At 37.3% G+C, this 20,806-nt stretch overlaps 1 long non-coding RNA gene across 10 annotated transcripts; it reads left to right on the top strand.

Annotated features, from left to right (window-relative positions):
* Positions 1 to 4,330: 4,330 nt before the first annotated feature.
* On the top strand, positions 4,331 to 7,827 carry LOC113298852. Of its 10 annotated transcripts, none has more exons than XR_003334426.1 (9): positions 4,331 to 4,465; positions 4,782 to 4,946; positions 5,024 to 5,176; positions 5,370 to 5,532; positions 5,644 to 5,736; positions 6,233 to 6,317; positions 6,846 to 7,067; positions 7,156 to 7,266; positions 7,536 to 7,827. It is a non-coding gene; the product is annotated as an uncharacterized LOC113298852 (long non-coding RNA). The 10 variants fall into 10 exon arrangements; XR_003334425.1 differs by having other exon boundaries at positions 6,453 to 7,067; XR_003334423.1 differs by having other exon boundaries at positions 5,996 to 6,317; positions 6,453 to 7,067.
* Positions 7,828 to 20,806: the final 12,979 nt, after the last annotated feature.

Here is a 20,806-nt window from a genome sequence, read left to right as displayed (position 1 = left end):
AAGTTCAATTGTATCACAACTTCAATAACAATACTATGGTGATATGTATCACTCCCCCTTAGTCAATACTCCATCTCACATGGAAACCACTTCCCCTTACATACTGATTTGAAAACCATATGTATTTGTAGTGTGAACTACATATTAATTCTCCCCTTTTTTGTCAATAAAATTGGCAAAGGTACGAAAACGGGATCCTAACGAAATTTCCAAAAGAGACATTTCATGACCAAAAGAAAGCACATATCAATTTGTTTGGATGCAATCATAAAACCAAAGCTAAATGCTTTCATCAAGGAGTTCATAAAGATACAAGATAACTCCTATAATATTCCACAGCCGCACTCCCCACAAAGATTTGGCAATTAAGCACAAGTTCAATTAAGAACTCTCCCCCATAATATGTCATTCCCGAAAGAACAACAAGAGCGACCTTAATTTCAAAAGAAAAGAAGGATTTCTTTGGACATAACGAATCACATACGAATATGAATTTGAATCTAAAAATACTCAATTAGATTAATCACAAGAGAACCCATAATTAATCTAATTGGAAATGTACAACCAAATTAACCACAAAAATTGATGAATTTAATTGATCATGCTCGACATAAGAGAACTTATGGAGCCTCACAGTATAACATAAAAATATGGATCAGGGAAGATCAATACTGCGGAATAGACAAGGACCCATTCTATTTTCCATCACTATTTTCACAATGACATACAATAGACATAATCCTCGTAAACAAAAGTTCATCCTATCTTCTATCAATAATGACATAATAGGCTTCAAACTTTTGTAATGTCAAAAGTTCATTCATTTTTTTTATCAATACATGCATATCTACATACGAAAGACTTAACTTTTGACAAGGTATGAGACAATCATAGTTCCCGGACGCAAACAAACATATCCCATAATAGTTTGCAATAAATAAAACGATAAAGATTAATACTGCAAAAACAATCTTTGCCCATGGAAGGTAGAATCAATCTTTTTCGCACGGATTTACACCATGAGTGGTTACCAAAGGCGTGTAAAAATATTTTCTACGAAACTTAGCTTGTCACACACACAAATGAAATGTATTCATTTAGGTTTGAGTAACCGTACCTAAACGTGTACACTTAGTTGGTTCACAAATAGTTAACCAATGGTTAGCTATATGAGCACTTTCATATGAACCGTATCCATCTTTCTCATAACTAGTTCAAATGACTCATAAGAACTAGTTGAAAAGTTGTTCAATTGCTTAGGTCTTTATGCATAGACACAATTGAAACAAAATCGGTTTGATCCAGTTGAATAAATTCATGAAAAATATAGCCACGGTTTGCAAAGATTGCATTCCTTATAATTTATTGTTTTAAGTTCATAAACTACCAATTTGAGATATCACCAGCTTGAGTACGCGTACGGGTATGCGTATCTTAGCTACCGGATTTGAGTATACAACCTCAGCAGAAATTTTCGATTCGAAATCTTCGGTGAGTACTCGTACGGGTACGCATACCTAAAGTGACTGGTTTACTAGTTTGCAAACTTATAAACTCCAGCAGAAAACTTCTGTGGGTACGCATATGGGTACGCGTACTCAACCTGTCTCCTTCACCAATACCGCATGCACACATATGCATGCACTTGGTTTCCGGCACATGGATTTATACACTAATGTGAGAACACACTATATATGCTTATATCCATAGATGGTAATCTCAACTCTACATTTCAATCATTGAAACATTCTTCTATAATGTTATAACAATCGTTATTCACGACTATCATCATCAAAGATGTTTTCAATATTGAAACGTCATCATGACTTTCGTCACGGGTAAAGATGAAAATGGTTAAGGCGAAAGCTTACCAACACATATTTCGAGAAAAAGATAGGCAGGTAAACTTGGCTCGAAATAGCAAATGTGTATGTATGAAAACTATCATACTTATACAACTTTATCTCAAGAGTAGGAGATAGAATATACTTTTGAGTGATAGATAAGTTCAAGTCTCCACATACCTTTTAGTCGGATGAAGTTCCACCGGTTCCTCGAGTAGTTCTTCGTCTTCGTAATATGATCGCCATGGAGTCTGGAGATTCAACTACACTTGACTATCCTAGACCGAGACTTAGTCATAAGTAAACTAGAAATCAAGACATATAGTTTTGATCACTAATATTGACAAACATTCTTGAGATAGCAAGCATGCGAGTTCGAACGAGTAATGCTCTAAAAATCTCCCCCTTTGTCAATTTTAGTGCCAAAACTATCAATACATATGGATTACAAAAAAGATAAAACTTTGTAGCTTCTCGTCCACATGCTTGATCTCTTTGGTGCTTCAACATTACTCGAAATCTCCGTCACTTCCAAGTACTCCAATGATTCCAAAGGTTGTAAGTTTAGCATCATCGTTGTTGAAGTTCCGTAGCCATAACAATGAGAAAACAAAAACGCTCGATCATTGTTATACAATGTCATAGTATTATTACACAACATCAAAGTTCTCATATCACAACTTCAACAACAATACTATGGTGATATGTATCACTCCCCCTTAGTCAATACTTCATCTCAACACGAAAAACACTCCCCCTTACATAATGATCCGAAAACCATATGTATTTATAGTGTGAATTACATATTAATTCTCCCCCTTTTTGCCAATAAAATTGGCAAAGGTACGAAAGCGGGATCCTGATGAAATTCTCATGGAGATACTTCAAGACCAAAGAAAAGTATATACCAACTTTGTTTTGATGCAATCATATAGCCGAATCTAAATGCATTCATCACGGAGTTTATAAATATACAAGATAACTCCTCAAATATTCCACAGCCGCACTCCCCACAAAGATATGGAAATTAAGCGCAAGTTTAAAAGAACTCTCCCCCATTTGATGTCATTCCCGAAAGAACAACAAGAGCGACCTTATTTTTACAAGAAAATAAGGATTTCTTTGGACACCAACAACCAAAAAATGATTTTGTTATCCAAAAATTCTCAATCAAATTAACCACAAGCGATCCCATGATTAATCTAATCAGAATACACAACAAAAATAATCACAAACGAATCTATGGTTAGTTTAGTTGGAAATGCTCACACAAGAAGACTTATGGAGCCACATAATATATGCATAAAATATGGATCAGGGAAGATCAATACTGCGGAATATACAAGGATTCATTCTATTTCCCATCACTATTTGCATAACGACATATAATAGACATAATTATTGTAAACAAAAGATTTTAACCTATCTTCCGTAAAAGAATTGACATAATAATAGGCTTAACTTTTGTTTGTCAAAAGTTCATTCATTTTTGTATCAACACATGTATATCGACATATAAACGAGATAAATTTTGACATCGTATGGGACAATAATAGTTCACGGATGCAAACACACATATCCCATAGTATATTTCAATATATAAAACCATAAAGATTAATACTGCAATCATCATCTTCCAAAACATTTTTTTAGAATTTAAACAAATAAACCTAAAAACATGAAGATGAGATCCTTGGACATATCTATGTGTACTCACAATAATGGCTATTCCAAACTCTAGTTATTCTTCTAAACAAAACAAGAATAAAATTCTCATAAGAAGATTTACTAGACATTAAGACCTTTGAAGAATTCTTTATCGTCCCCGAACTCCTTGTCGTCAACAACCATTGGTACATATGGTTCATGAAGATAGGAGTTAAAATCATAAAACTTCTTGGCTGATGATGTCGAACCAGGGCCTTCTGAATTTCCAATGATCTTAAAACACAAGCCTTTACTTATTGAATCTCTTTTCTTGCCAGCTTCAACTCTTCGAGAACATCAGAAAACTTTTGAGAGTTTGAAGGAACAACTCCTGGCATCCTCACATTCCTTCTTTTTCTTTTTAAAGTTGGAGACAATAGAGACTTCTCTTTTTCCTTAGTGATTGATGGCTTAAAAATCATATTGATATCTTTCCCATCAGAAGACAAGGTGCTTGGACACTATACCAAATTCCTAGAATCGTAACAGGAACTCGTAACGGCTTATGGTCCGTTACGAATATCCGGTTACAAATGCCCGTTACAAAAAATTCGTAACAGGGTTAAGCCGTTACGAATTTTTTTAGGCGTGCCAGTCATACACTTGGTCACACCAGGATCGTAACACCTGGAGTTTGTGAGTGTGCCATTCACACGCGTACCATTGTGTTTCCTCCCAAATTTAAAAACACTACAGGATATTTCCTACCATGCGTGTGCGATTCACATGCGTGATATGGGTATGCCATAATGAAAGCAGATCGAATTTTCATTTTTCATTTTTCTCTCTTCGCTCTCAGCCTCTCTCTTCTCTTCTCTTCTTCTCTCAGCCTCTCTTCTTTTTCATTAAACCATATCATCATAAAAACCTCAATCATCACAAAAACCTCTCAGCTGAATTGATTAACAAACTGGGTATGTGTGTTTATCGTCTGATTTTAAGGTTTTTTTTTTCATCGTCTGATTTTAGGGTTTTCTCTTAGATTCGATTTTGGGTTTTTTCATCTTAATCCGTGAATATGTTAATCGATTTTGGGTTTCATTTGCTAAATTTGATAATATAATCTCTGAATATGTTAATTTCTATTTTGATATATTGTTTTAATTTTTATTTTAGGGTTTGGAAGTATGAACTGATTTTGGTTTATGTTAATTTCTATTTTTGGGTTTGTAAGTATGAACTTATTTTAAGTTTGTTTTTCTAACATGGGTGTCTATTTTATGATTTCAGGGTGTGTTGTTGCTCCTCAGGATTTGAACTTTGAAGAACTGGTCCAAAGCTATGTTGTTTATGGCCATTTGCTATGAGTGCTGCTTCTTCGGCTTCTCTGATGATCCTGTTTGCTGCTGATCCTAACCACTCAACAAACAGATGGTCTTCAAGTTTATAATGAGGGTAACTATGTTTATAACTGTTAATCCATGTTTACATTATTTTGATGCATTCACATTTATAACTGCTTTGGTAATTAGGTGTCACCTAATTCAGAAAAAGACAAAGGCGCAGAGGACTATGTATGAGGATTAGAAACTCGAGGAGAAATCGAGCAATAGGGTAAAAAAATAGATAATGCAATGGCTGAATTGGGGAGGTTACTTATCGATGAAGCATCAAGGAATTGGCTGGTGATTTTATTTTTGTTGGTTGAGGATTTCTTTAGCTCATGCTTATGAAAATAATTTACCGATTTGCAATGTCTTCCCTAAGATCATGCTTATCCTTGGTTTCTCATGTGTTCTGTTACATTAGGGATTGGTTGGTGAAATATCTTAGTTCCTGCTATATGTAGACTAAATGCATGTGATTTTATTTGCACAGAGATTCGGAGATGGAGATACTTCTCAAATTCGCTTGGACCTTTAAGAGGAAATTGTTTATATGGTTTGTAGTGTAAAACTTTAGGGAAGAAAAGTAAAGGAAAAAGGCTTTTTTTACCACAAAAGAATTCTGTGGCTTATGCACTATTGATTACCCTTTATGAGTAAGTATCAAAGGTCTCATTTTATTTGATATTCTTATGTTTATTTGGTTGTTTGTTCTGTGTAAACTTGTGTAACAATGGTTTCTTTGAATGATTTTTCGTATGTCTCAGACGAACTTCAGATGGAACAGGTACTCAATTCATGAAGAAACAAGAACTTATTGATGCCGCTGAGGCCAGTGGACTGTCAAGGACGTCGATTATGTATGTAATAACGTATTGGTGTTATCTGATCGCGAGTGCCTATCAAAAACCATCACTTAGTCTAGATGTTCGGTTGATTGCGATGGTTTGGGAACATCCAAAAATGTCCCAGATGCATCGGGTTTAGAATTTGGTCATAGTAATTTGTCTGATGAAGAAGTTACATGGGATTCAAGTAGTCAAGAGAAATCAATTGCTATAGACGAAGTTTTCAAGAAGGCAAACTTTATTCTAAGGATTATTTTGGTCATCCATGTAGGATTTGGAATTTTGGATGCTGGATTTGCTGGATCATCTGTCTCGACTGCCTAGGACGTTTTGTTTGTGTCTTTTTCTTATCCATGTTCTAATATTCTTTCAAACCTACGCTAAACGTCATTTTTTTCTTATAGACAAATACCTATTTTTTGTACTTAAGTTTAGTGTTTGTCTGAGTGCTCAAGTTGTTACCTGAACACCCTCTAAACGTTTTGATTTCTTATCTTTCATTTTGTAGAATGGAAGATTGGATGAGTTGCTCTCAGAGTGTAGGCATACCATGGGAAAGGTTACCCGTCCATCCTCCATTGTTGAAGATATGGGTATGTTTCCATCATAGTTCTAATGAAGTAAAAAACTCTTATCTACTAAAAGATTCATATGGCTGTAGCTGCCACTTTACGGTCAATTAGACTCCTGCTTAGGTGGAAATAGTCAAACGAGATATTCTTGTGCAGGTGTAACACGTGTTCCAGATTATTCATGCCGCGTTGATTCAACACCGAGTAGTTTAGCCTTAAAAGCTTGCTCATCTTCTGTATGTGTAAAGGAGTAATATACATGTTGAGATTAATCAATTAAATATGTATTTGTTTCCATATGACTTATTGTTGATTGGTTTCTCTCTAAAGATACTAATTTGTTCAATTGCAGAAACCATTCAGTTTTGGTGGTCATGATGCTAATATGAATGCTCTAATGATGCCTCCTCTAAAATTTGGGGAGAGATTTAAGGATGTTTATAATGTGATCTTGATATTGGATGATCGAGAGCATTTTACTAAGAGTAAAAATGTGTCAGTTATCTGACTCTTGTCTTGTAATTTGACATATTTATTTTTTGGATGCAGCTGCTTGGACGAAGAACTTCAGTGGTGTAGAACTTGAAGGTGTTGTTAAAAGTGTCATATCATATGCCTTGAACAGGCAACTAAGCCTAGAAGATCTTACTAAGACATTGGATGAGGAGAGTATACAAGTAACCATGGATGACTTTCTGCATGCCATGCTCAAGAGATGCCAGAGAAACAGTCATTCCTCTTTCCTTTCTCACTGATGGTGCAAGCCCTGCAGTTAATACACAATCTTATCTCTACTAAATGTATTTAAAAAATCGGAGTGACAGAAAATCTGATAATTGTTTCCTTGTTTGCATCTCAGGTTCATATGATGATGCAATTATTGATCAGCTCAGAGAAAGATGGTGTTCTTTGCCCCATCCCTTAGTACCCATTGTACTTTGCCTCAATTGCTCTGCATGGTGGTTCTCTTGTATGTTTCTAAACGCACGTCATAGAATTATCTTCTTTAAAAGTTGAAGTATTAACACAGTTGTGCTACTCAAGTACTCTCATGATAAATGAACCTGCTCCTTGGACAAGGTTCTTTATTTTTTTCTTTTCATTATGTTTTGGTTTCTTTCGATGGCTCTCTAATAACATTCCTTTTTTTGTAAGGATTAGCATGTGCTCTGTTGTGTAATAGCTAAGATGTCTGATGTCCAAACTTGATCTTATTTTAGGTGATATTGTTTTTTCCAGGTGTTTGAACCATTCGGGTTGTGGAGCTGGTGCCTCTTGACCAGGAGACTGGACAGTGCAAAGGGTTCGGTTTTTTCGTCTTGAAGATGCTAGAACTGCTTAGAGTTTGAATGGGAAATTCGACATTGCAGAGAGGATCATCAAGGTGGGCAACTGCCTTTTTTTGACTGAACTTAGGAACTTAGTAAATTTTTATGTATTCCCTTGGAATTTGATACTTAACAACAACAAAAATTTGTACTTGGAAGAATTTTGTTCCTTTTTGATATGAATTGATTGAATGTTATATGAATTGATTGAATGATATTTGAATTGATTGAAGAAGTTACTGTTGATTGTGGATGATGAATGGATTGAATGGTGTGTGCAGGATAATTGATATTCCGGCTCATTTCCGGCAGAAAATGAACTGCCGGTCAGTCTTGACCTGGTCAAGGTTGACTGGCAGTAATTTTTTTGTTAAAAGTTCGTAACGGATTTAACTGTTTCAAATTGCCACGAAGTAACGGCTTTAAGCTGTTACAATTTGCTACATAGTAACGGCTTGAGTACGTTACGACAGCACTGTTACAAAAAACTCGTAACGGCCGTGAGCTATTATCACGTGCCAAATTAGTAACGGCCGTCATCTGTTACGAGAGCCGTTACAACCAAATTCGTACCGGCCCCATTGCCGTTACAAAAAGTGTAACACCCCCTTTTGAACAGGCAAGAGCCGTTACAACCCATTTTAGTAACGGCTCATTTCTGTTACGGATCCCAGAATTTGGTGTAGTGGGAGTATCCATGAAAGCACGGTTTTGTGAGAGGAGTTCACAATCAAACCTCAACAAGCAGTCTTAAGATATAAAGAATATCAGAGAAGGAAAAAGGAATGTAGGGTTTTGAAACCTTTAAACAGGTTCGTACACGTCCAACTCACAACCCTCCAAAGAGTAGAATTGTCGACAATAACCCTCTTTTAATGATAGACAGGGAATTCCTAAAAACTAAGAAAAGAAGAAAAAAAAATTTTTCCTAAATCCTGAGAGGTACAAAATCTTGTGTCTTTTGATCAGGCACATGAGACAAAATTTACAAATCAACACAATCAAGTTGTGTTGCGGTGAACAACAATTTGTCCACCATGTTCCTCGAGGGAGGGATCCACAGACCTCTGTCTATCAAAACGATTTGACCATACTTTCTTCTCTAATGGTCTTTTTTTGTTCTTGGAAACTGATTTCTTCGATGAAGATAAGATCTTACATACCTCAACTATTTTCTCCGCGAGTTTAAGCTTGGTGGCAAGACGATATGCTCTTCGTTGAAGCTTGTTGACATATCTCATCTTGTGTTTATACTTGAAACACTTTGAAAATTCGTGACCCTTAAGAGAACAATAGGAGCATGTCAACGCATAATATGATTCAGGCGCTTGTGAAGTGCAAGCTCCTAGGCAAAAGTAGATCCTGAAGCATTAAACATAGAGTTTCTAAAAGAAGGGTCAATTGATTCTTCCATCTTGATTGGGTTCTCTTCTAAAAGATTATCAAGATTGATGTATGTATTGCTACAATTATAAAAATAAATATTTTCACATAGAAGAGCAACAATTGATTTTTTGTCTTCATCAGAATCATAATTGTCAGACATCTCATTAAGTATCGCAGCAAGACCTTTGTTCCCAGTGTATTTTCTACGGTTTGGGCACTCGTTAGCAAAATGACCAAAACCTTTACACTTAAAGCACTGAGGCATATCCTCGTCATCAGTTTCATATGTTTCCCATTTTTAGGAGGAATACGATTATGAGGTTTGACTGATGCTTTTGCCTTATCTCTGGAGAACCGTTTACTTCTCTTCAACAGAAGATCTCTAAACTGTCTTGTGATCATCGAGACCGATTTGTTAAGATCTTCATATGATGAATCTGTCTCAGAATGATCTTCTCCATAGATATACACATTTATAATTTTATCAAGTAATTTTGTGTCTTTTTAGTGCTTTAAACGCAACATCCTTAGATTTGGATGAATGCTCGTGATCAAAGATCTTAAGCTTCCTAACCAGCGTATTTATGGAAAGATTATCCAGGTTATTTCCCTCAACGATGGCATGCTTCTTAGAGTCGTATCTAGATGGCAGAGATCTTAGAATTTTCATCACAATGTCCTTTTCAAGAATAGTCTTACCCAATGCAAAAGATGCATTAACAATTTAAGACACTTTGTGATTAAACTCATCAAATGAATCTTCATCTGCCATACGAAGGTTTTCCCAATCAGAATTAAGGTTTTGAAGCCTAGCTTCCTTTTCACTGGTATTACCTTCGAATACGGTTTCCAAGATATCCCACGCATCTTTAGACCTAGTGCAGTTTCACACATGGTGATGAAGATTTGGGGTAATGGCATGTATGATGGCATTCAAACCGTCGGAGTTTTTCTTTGCAACAAGCATATCAGCAACATCGTATTCGCCAATATTTTTTGGAACACTAACGTTACCTACTGCAATAACGGGAGCATCATAGCCATTAACAACATATACCCATGATTGAAAATCACGCGCTTGAAAAAAAGCTCGCATAGAAATTTCCACCATAAGTAATTAGAGCCATCGAAGACTGGTGGTACGTTAATTGAGATAACACCTCTTTCCATAGAGTCAGATCGCTACAAACACAGACTTTTGAGGTCTTGAACGTGTTTGCCTGCTCTGATACCAATTGAAAATGCGGGGGTACAACAACCTCACCCAATATTTCGATTAGAAATTTGTATGGAGTAACTCCAATGTACTTTCTAGAGAATTAACTAGACAGTCAGACTCAATCAAGAGAAAAGTATATCGATGAGTTAATAACTCAATCTCTTGATATGATCTTTACTCAAGCAGATAGAAATTTGCGAGTCTTTATCAAATACAAGGGTAAAAACTTGGATGGTACCAAAGACCAATATCCAAGGATCAATCAATTTCCAATCAACAACCAAAGGTTGGATTTCATAATTGATCGATACAACGGACAACCTGTGATATTTCAATTATATAACAAAATATAATACGGAATAGAAATAACACAGACACCAGAAGTTTTATTAACGAGGAAACCGCAAATGCATAAAAACCCCGGGTCCTAGTCCAGATTGAACATCACACTGTATTAAGCTGCTACAGACACTAGCCTACTACAAACTAACTTCGGTCTGGACTGTAGTTGAACCCTAATCGATCTCACACTGATTCAAGGTACAATTGCGCTCCTTACGTCTCTGATCCTAGCAGAATACTACGCACTTGATTCCCTTAGCTTATCTCACCCACAACTAAGAGTTGCTACGACCCAAAGTCGAAGACTTGATAAACAAATCTGTCTCACACAGAAAAGTCTATAGAATTGAATAAATCTGTCTCCCACAGAAATACCCAAGAGTTTTTTTTACGTCTTTTGATAAATCAAGGTGCACATGAACTAATTTATAAACCAGACTTATATTCCCGAAGAACAACCTAGTATTATCAATCACCTCAGAATAATCTAAATCGTATGGTAGCGAAACTAGATATTGTGGAATCACAAACGATGAGACGAAGATGTTTGTGATTTCTTTTTATCTTGCCCTATCGGAGATATAATCTCAAGCCAATTATTCAATTGAACTCGTACGATAGAAAATGGTAAGATCGGATCGCTCAACTACAAGAATAGTAGTTTCGTCTGGCTTCACAATCCCTATGAAGTCTTTCAGTCGTTAACCTACAGGGTCTCGAGAAGAAACCTAAGGTTAAAGGATAATCGACTCTAGAAAACCAACTAGTATCACACAGGAGGTGTGGGTATTAGTTTTTCCAGATGCTAGATGTCTCTTTTATATAGTTTTCAAATCATGGTTTGCAATCTAAGTTACCTTGGTAACAAAGCATTCAATATTCACCGTTAGATGAAAAACCTGATTCAACCAAGATAATATCTTTCAACCGTTAGATAGAAACTTAGCTTGTCACACACACAAATGAAATATATTCATTTAGGTTTGAGTAACCGTACCTAAACGTGTACACTTAGTTGGTTCACAAATAGTTAACCAATGGTTAGCCATATGAGCACTTTCATATTAACCGTATTCATCTTTCTCATAAGTAGTTCAAATGAATCATAAGAACTAGTTGAGGAGTTGTTCAATTGCTTAGGTATTTATTTATAGACACAATTGAAACAAAATTGGTTTGATCCACTTGAATCAATTCATGAACGATATATCCACGGTTTGCAAAGATTACATTCCTTATAATTTATTGTTTTAAGTTCATGAACTTACGATTTGAGATATCACCAGCTTAAGTACGCGTACGGGTATGCGTACCTTAGCTACCGAATTTGAGTTTACAAACTCAGCAAAAATTTTCGATTCGAAAACTTCCGTGAGTACGCGTACGGGTACGCGTACCTAAGGTGACTGGTTTACTAGTTTGCAAACTTACAAACTCCAGCAGACGAAATGCTGGAGTTTTGAGATGCTTTTCAGGCCCTTGATCCACGAAGAATGCATCCTCTATGTTCGGAACGTTCTTAATTCCAGGGGTCTCATCTTCACCAACGGAAGTCTCATCCATGCATGAATCATCCTTAGAAGCATCATTTTCTATGAATGAATCCTCCCTGGAGGCATCATTATCCACACGTGTATCATTTCTAGAGGCATCATTGGCTTGGGAATCAGACATCCTTGCAAAGTAGATGCAACATACACACAAAGTTCCGCTTCAGTATATCACTCATGCAAGATGCAAACGTCAATGGAATGGAGTAATTTGAAAAATGCTCATGCAAGCATCTACAAAATGGTAATTCTCAACTCTTACCTTCTTACGATTCCACTAACAGTAGTGATGGTAATGCAAGAGTTAACACTTCAAAGCTTGCTTGTTTCTTTGAACCTTCAAAAGACGAGCAAAACTCAGATTTTCATAAAATCATGAATATTTCTACTGTGCCAACATTCACCATGGAATTATGAAAACTAAAACATTATTTCATCATAAATAATTGTTTACTTCTAAAGATTACACAAAACTCAAGTTTTGGTTTTTAAAGAAAATAATACATATATTTACGTATATATATAAAACATGATTAACTCACGTAAAAAAAAAAAAATTGATGTGAGCAAGGCTCACGAAAATAAAGTTCGTGGATATTCCACAGTTTCGTCAAAAAAAATAATCCATGAACATGTCATGGTTTTATAAAAAAAAATCTCTCTCCTTCGTACTATCCTTCATCTTCGAAACGAGGGTTTATTTCGATTTTGTGAAAGCTCGCATCTTTTAAGATAAAGTTTTGGTTCTCATGAAAGCTCATACACAAAATTTTATCACTGGACACAGATCTATATATTATAAAAATCTCTCCTAAGTCAGGGATTATTACTAGTTTCTTAAACTAACGATCGAACAAACATACGTTCTCTAAAACAAAGGTTTTCAACAAAACTCACAGTCATATATGCACATGTATGTAATTTAAACAAGATAAAAGTATGAACAACTCATGAAATCAGCAAGCAAAAAAAAGAAAAGAAAAAGGGCTTACCTGGTCGGTGGCCGAAAGTTGGTCGGACGGGCGATCGACAGCGACTGACGACGGTGGAGCTCCGGCGAAAAATCCTTCCCATGCTGTTGACGTGAGGAGGATGAAGAGATGAAGGTGGTGGTCGGTTGTGTAGGTGAAATAAAAAATTAAAAAAAAAGATTAATTCCTTTTATATCAAATTTTATTTCCAAAACCTAATTCCACAAGGATTTCCTCATCGGGCACGGCCCGTGAATCCTAAAACGACCAAGGTCCCGTCATTAAAATCAGCGGTTCAACACCAATTTATTCTCATTAGACGATGCTCCATCATGCCACTGGGATCTTCATTCAAGTCGTGGTTTGCTCGTACTATCAAAAATCCGGTAACGTCTTAACTTACGACTAAGTTCAATTGCTTATATTGTTTGTAATCGGAAAATCACCATTTGATGCTGACTGAGGAACATGACTGTTCCTCACTAAGCAGGGGGCTTAATGTAGATGGTGGATTTTCGACAAGGGGTAAAATCATAAACCCATGATTATATGTACTTATGATCCAACAATCAGATAAGTATTGAGGCTCATGTCTCTCATCAAATCTCTGACTGAAAATAATGTCTCTCAGAGTATATGCAGATATGTAGTCTCTCAGCTGAGGCAACATCAAATCTCATGAATATTGAGCAATTTCAGTAATTACTTTTATATAAAATTGAAAGATTAGACGGCTCCTAGACAGCTTGCCTGCAAGTACAGAGAAATAACGTCTTCAGGATGTAACAATGTTTTCCCTGACTATATAAAAGAAATATGACGCTTCAACAAGCTCTTATCACTCAACTCCTGAATAATTAATGCTCCTAGACGATTGTACTAGTATAGAGCCATCAATTAATTATTCATAAATCATTAGATTCATTCAGTGAATCCTTGAAAAATATTCAATGTTTTTCATAATATTTCGTTACTTCAATTCATGGTTTTTTCAACAGAGCTCCATGGGTTAGTAATAAATATTCAGCGTACGGGCATCTGATCTATCTTCGAGTAAACCCCGACCCAAATGATGCAAGTGTGCTCAACAATAATGCACTAACGAGCACCTGAACGCACGAACGAGCATCTCAAAACGTGACGGGATGATGAACCTATGCAAATAGGAAAGAAAATAATAAATAATAAAATATTAACCAAGGTGCTAGGGGACTGGGCCCACTGGCTGGACGGTCGTGCCGTGACCAGTCCCACGCCCAATTTTATATTTTGTCATATTTTTATTATTTTCCTTGATCTGATGAAAATCCCTTCATTTGAACAAATATCCTTCGTTTTAAGGAAACTCCTCAGTCCTATGGTGTTTCCCTTGCATCAAAGAAATAATATAAAATTGGGAAAGGTGTCGTGGGACCGTGTCTACTAGCCGGACGGCTATGCCCTAGTCATGGCCGGTCCCACACCTCATGATTCCTCATTATTCAATTATTATTTCCCTAATCTCATGAAAACTCCTTAATCTCATGGTATTTCCTTCAAACCATGAAAAAATAATATAACATCAGGGAAACCCGTGGGACCGGGCCCTAGCCGGTCCCACACGCCGTTTATTTTATTATTATTATTTTTATGTTTCCTTGATCCCATGAAATTCCTTGATTTCATGGTATTTCCTTCAAATTATGAAAATTCCTTCAAATCATGGAAATAATACATAAAATTAGGGAAAACTCACGGGACCGAGCCCTAGCCGGCCGACCATGCCCAAGCCGGTCCCACACGCCCTTATTTTATTATTATTATTATAATATTATTTTCCTTCATCTCATGGAAACTCTTTCACTTCAAGGAAAATTCCTTTATTTCAACAAACTCTTTGGTTTCATGATATTTTCATAAAATCATAAAAAATATAATAAAATTAGGAAAAATGTTGTGGGACCGGGCTTATTGGCCGGCCAGCCATGCCTTGGCCATAGCCGATCCCGCACTTCATGATTCCTTCATTTTATTATTATTTTTCTTCATCTCATAAAGTTTTTCTCAGTTTCAGCAAAAATCCCTGACTTCTTCGTATTTCCCAAATGATTGCTCAAACGCACATCAGAAAATATCAAAGTTCTCAGGACTGAGACACGAACACTTCAGTGACGCGAGCATATTACTTTGACCTACCAAGGTTGGATCTCTGGCTTGCAAGAGTCCGGTCCCACATATTTTCATCATTTGACCTAATTTGTTCATATTAGGTTCAAACTCTTCCAAATAATTTTGGAACTTCATAAAATGGTCGACATTCAATCCTGTGACCACCCAGGGCCGGTTTCATGACCCCTTGGTCGGTCTCTCATCCCGTCATGATTAATTAGGTTTCATCACCTAAGGCTAGACGAACGTTATTTTAATAAATGATTAAACCAACATTTAATCATTCTTTCATCAATGTCTTCAAGAGACTTTGGTATTTTGCTCACTTGAGCATCTGGGCGCTACATGATCGATTCATCATCCCATGTAGCCGGTCCCTCCTTCATTCCATGGTTAATTCTCAATAAACCATCAATTGATCAAATTAAGGTTTCGAGTCCAAGGTTCATAATCCCAGATTCAAACGCTAATAATTTTACATTGATCTCATGATCAACATTTTATTAATTATACTCAGTCCAGATGCCAGTATCTTAATTTAATATTTTATCTGGTCACGCTACCAATTATTCATTAAACGAGCAATATTTGCTCAGATGAGCAATATTTGCTCAAACCAAGGAATATTGGTTCAACTCTCAATATTTAACAATTCATCGAATGCGCAAGATTTTCGCACCTTAACTATACTTGAAAATTATACCTATGTCTCAACAGACATGTTCAATTCATGAATTTCAGAATACTTGCATATCATGTTCAATTCAGCAATACATGGATTCATCGTCCCATGAAGTCATGAAGTCAGTAACTGACTAACTAAATACACGTCTGCCTTGCAGACTCCACAATTACGAGACATCAATTGTGTCACATTGGGGGATATAACTAGGGTTTTGGTCTGGCGGTCTAGGCCACGTGTGTTCATACACACGATGAGAATATGAGCAAGTCGTGCAATCAGTTGAAGGAGTTAACAAAGTAGTGGATGGAAAATCGATCAATTCTCTGCACGTTGAGCAACTGGTTTTAACACAAGATTTCCATTTCTCCACACTTTGATCCCATCAACTGTCACACTCATGGTGTATACAATTCTAGCGATATAAATAAATCTCTTAATCATGATTGAAGAACAAGACAATCTCACGTCAAACAGACAACACGAGATTAACAACTCAACGTCTGAGAAAATTCAATCATTCAGAACTTATCTTATTTTCAGAATACACAACACACCTACAATCTTCGATCACCATTGATCTCATACATTTCTCAGCTTCCCTCCTACAGATCGACCCATCCTCTCTTGTGACCGAATTTACTCTGGAACAGCCATTGTCTTGGTTTAGGCCGGAGTACTACAAATTTATCTCTCGAATTCAAAGAACTCCCTTCTTGCAATGCATCTGTGTGAGGTTTGACAGTTCGCTCGGTTCAAGAAGTTTCCTCCGTACGGTCGTCTCCTCAATTCCGTAAAAACCAGCAACTCGTTTTGCCCCATCTACAGATTGGCGGCCACAGTAGGAGACCATTCTCTCGGTTGCAATTTCACTTCTCACAAAGATGGTTGGTCTTAGGTTTGGTTCAGTTACCAACCCGGATTCAACAACCGGCTCTAATATTTCAAGCTCTAGTGGTACTGCCAACACCACTCCTCCGGCGCAACCTGCCACTACTGCCCCTTCGAGCAGTAGTGCTCCAGTGGTCACCCTTGCAAGTGACGGCACCGGAGCCATCAACAATCCACTCTTCGGCCGGTATCCTGAAGAAATCATAAAAAATCCTCCTACCATAGGTGATCTCATGAAGGTGCAAAAAACTCTTGCCAAAAATCAGACTGACATGGCTGCTACTCAGAAGTAACTATTCAAGTATCTCAAGACTCTTACATATAAGATGTCAGAGAAAACTCGAGATAAAGGAAAATCTAAAGAAACGTTCTCAGACGCTGATCCTGAGGTCACTACGATCCATGTAGTGGACGATGAGGAAGTTCCCGATGTGGCAGACAATCCATCAGCGAAAGATCCATCCAGCTTCATCACTCGTGAAGACCTGGAACGCCTTTTGGAGGATCGTGGAAAAGAAAAAATGCCTTCTGTCCACCGTCACCAACCTCTATACCCTGCTGCTACACAAAGGATTCCTCTGCCAAAAGGTTACACCTCCCCAACCTTCACACTTTATGACGGAACAGGCAATGCTCGAGAACATATTTCTCGAATTCTGGAAGCACTGGGAGAACATGAACATAATCATACTGTTCGTCTGAAGGAATTCTCAAAGTCTCTGAAAAGCAGGGCATATACCTGGTACAACAACATCGCACCAGGAAGCATCAAAAGTTGGGTAGAAGTGGTTAATGATTTCTACAAAAAGTATTTATTCGTTTCAGATCAAATCACCCTCTCTGACTTCGGGAGGATGTTTCAAAGGAGCAACGAGCATCCTAACGATTATGTGAAAAGGTTCAGAGTTCAAGCTTTGGATTGCCATGATCCAAACATCACTGAACAACAACTCATGAACTTGTGCATCAATGGAATGATTCCAGTCTACAGAGCCTTATTGGAAAATCTCAGGTTCCATACTTTCTCAGAACTTCATGAAGCGGCCAAGAGATCATCAACTACTGAACCTGCTTTGTTAGAGAGGGCTAAGACTACAGAAGCTGAATAACCACGAGAGAATTGAGGTAGAAGACGTTTAATCAACAAACAGTATAACCTCCAACCTTCCATAAATGTTGTTGCGGAAGGGAGCAAATGAAAGGCCGAGCCGCATCGCAAACATAATTCCTCAACTCCTTCAAAGGCGCAGAAGAAGGGTAATACGCAAGTTCCTGCTCAACACACAGAAGCTGATCCAGAGGCACCCGATTTTCCCTGCTTCATTAAAGAGGTTATTGAACTTCTAGATGCCTGGGTTCAATACGGCGCAATCAAACTACCATATGTCAAGAAAGAACCAACTGAAGAGGCCATGGAAAATCCTCGTTACTGTCGCTTTCATAGGTTCGTCAACCATCCCACAAGTGATTGCAGATCTTTGAAGCGCATATTTAAGGAAAAAATCGAATTAGGAGAACTCAACTTGGGGACTAAAGGAGTACATAGAGATCCTCTCCCAGTCAGAACTTTCACCCTGTCTGAACCTCCTGTCAAGGAAGCAGTTCAATCCTTAATCGAGCATGTCTGCGAATTGCTATACCTATCAAAGGATCAAAGGGGAGACATTTTTTCTGCACTGAACCACATCGTATCAGGGAAACGATTGTTGATTCAAGAGACATTTCCTGAACCGCCTTCAAAAACGGACGAAGAAATGTACGACTGGGGACTTCTCACCACAGTCCATCTTAAGGTACACGAGTTCAAATGAGCATTAGTCGATGTCGTCACTGCTGTCAATGTTATTCCCTTGAAAACTCTCAGAGCTGCTGGTATCACACGACAAGAAGCCATTCACGCTCCAGTAACAATCACAAATCATGAAGGAACGCCCAGAGATGCCTATGGACACATTACTCTCAAGGTGAACATTAACTCAGCCTGAACAAATTTTTTTTTTACATAATCCGAGAAGATCCAGTATATGATATGATTCTTGGGCGTACATGGATTCATGCCGGAAAGGTAACCCCAACACCTTCAATCGCATATTTCTCTGCTGAAGAAACCTCTGATTCGGAAGAAGAAGAGGATATCTCACCATTCGAGTATCTGAAAGAAGTCAAAGCCCTGAGGGAGCTAGCACAAAATCCTTAGTAAAATGCAAACGCTTTCATCAAAAGATTTCGTACACAGGCAAGTCTTATTCCTCCTCATGTGTCGATATTATCAGTTCTCAAACATGCTGCTTTGGTTCAAGGGATCTACTCCACCAACAACTTAGCAATTACAAAATGCTATGAGTGGATAACCTCGCCTCAAAAATATTTCACCAAATGGTTAAGTTCATAGCTTCTTCAAATTGAGCATACTATCAAAAGGTTTATTGCTGAAGACATAGCCAAGCATGACAAACAATATCTCAAATACTCTCCTCTGCATGAGTGTCCATATATACCACATCCATGGAACTCTACTGCACATAGGATTCCGAATTAGTATAAGATATTAAGAGTACGGACGATCAAGTCTAACAAGTTCCAAGAAGGAGATTTAGTTTTCAAAGCAACCAAGCGTAACCTTCATTCTGCAAAGAACTCCAACTGGGAAGGACCTTTTATGGTCTCTAAGTCTGTTGCTGGTGGATACTACAAACTAATCAACATGGACAACAAGGAGGTCGTGTCCGTGATACATGAGAATTGGCTCAAGGCCTTTGACGTTTAAGTTTTTTGGATATCCAAGGTATTGGATGTTCAAGACATGACATGAACATCTCAAATATTTGGCGTTTAGAATTTTCTTTCATTGTATTTCAATTCCTCCAAAATGTTTGCAATACTTGCATTCAATAATTTAAATTCAGCAATTTATCAAAATTCAGTTTACTAAAAGAAAATCTCTATCAAACCCAAAGAAAATCCTCAATCATCTACTTATCCAAAACCAATCAAAACCAAAAAACCTCGCATCTCTCAGAAGTTCAGAAGTTCAAGAAATTATGAAAGGAAATCAAAGAAAATCAGCAAAGAAAGATTTTTGCTCCTCTGCATCCTTCAAGACTTGTAAGGCCGCCTTCTCCATGTTCAGCTCTTCTGTCAGCTTAGCAATCTTGTCTTCCTTCTCCATCATAGCGTCATTGGGAAAGGGTATGTTATTATCACATGAGTCCTTGATGGCATTTATCTTCTTATGAAGCCACTTCACGTTGAATCCAAGTCTCTCAGAGTTCTCCAAGTTGAACTCCCAACCAAAGAGTATATCAGGAGTCACAATATTTCTGGCCCTAACACGTATATCACTTACAACACGCAAGATGGCACTTAGTTGCATTGTTAAATAATAAGCACGCTTTGGGTCTCTAGCAACGATTATGTGACCAAATTTCTTCCATATCTTCTTGTACAATTTGGCATATCCAACGGGAACACTAAGTCCACCAACTAGTTCATGATATGGGAGTGATGCGTCAAATAGAGGAACAAAAGCAATCCCTGTACTCGTATATTCATGCACCACTATACGGTTCTCAATCACTGGAGCAACTTCTACAATCATAGCAACGGTTTCTTCAGTTTCTTCTATGCATGGTTCAGCTTCTTTCGCCACTGAAGCAACAATAATTGAAGTCTCGGTCTCTTCAACAACAACACTCTCATGGCTTTGAGAGGCAGGGATGATTACCTCTTTATCAATAACCCCAGGGTTGCTCGTTTCATCATTATTGGCTCCTTCATTCTCAACTTCGGTATTTTTCACTTAATGCGAAGATTACATGAGATTAGAGTCATTCAAATATGAAACCGAAGGAAATCATTAAATCCAGCAAACAAATGGTCTAACATCATCAAATTTCTTCATTTTACATGCCAAATGTCAGCAAATAACGTGAAAGTTGCAAAAACACGTTTTACAACAAGCTCGCCTGAGAAGATTTTATACTACCTTCCACA

This window comes from Papaver somniferum, chromosome 7 (assembly GCF_003573695.1).
Source record: "Papaver somniferum cultivar HN1 chromosome 7, ASM357369v1, whole genome shotgun sequence".
Classification (NCBI taxonomy): Eukaryota; Viridiplantae; Streptophyta; class Magnoliopsida; order Ranunculales; family Papaveraceae; genus Papaver; species Papaver somniferum.
Note: the sequence above shows the minus strand (reverse complement) of the source record. Positions and strands in the feature narration are given on the sequence as shown.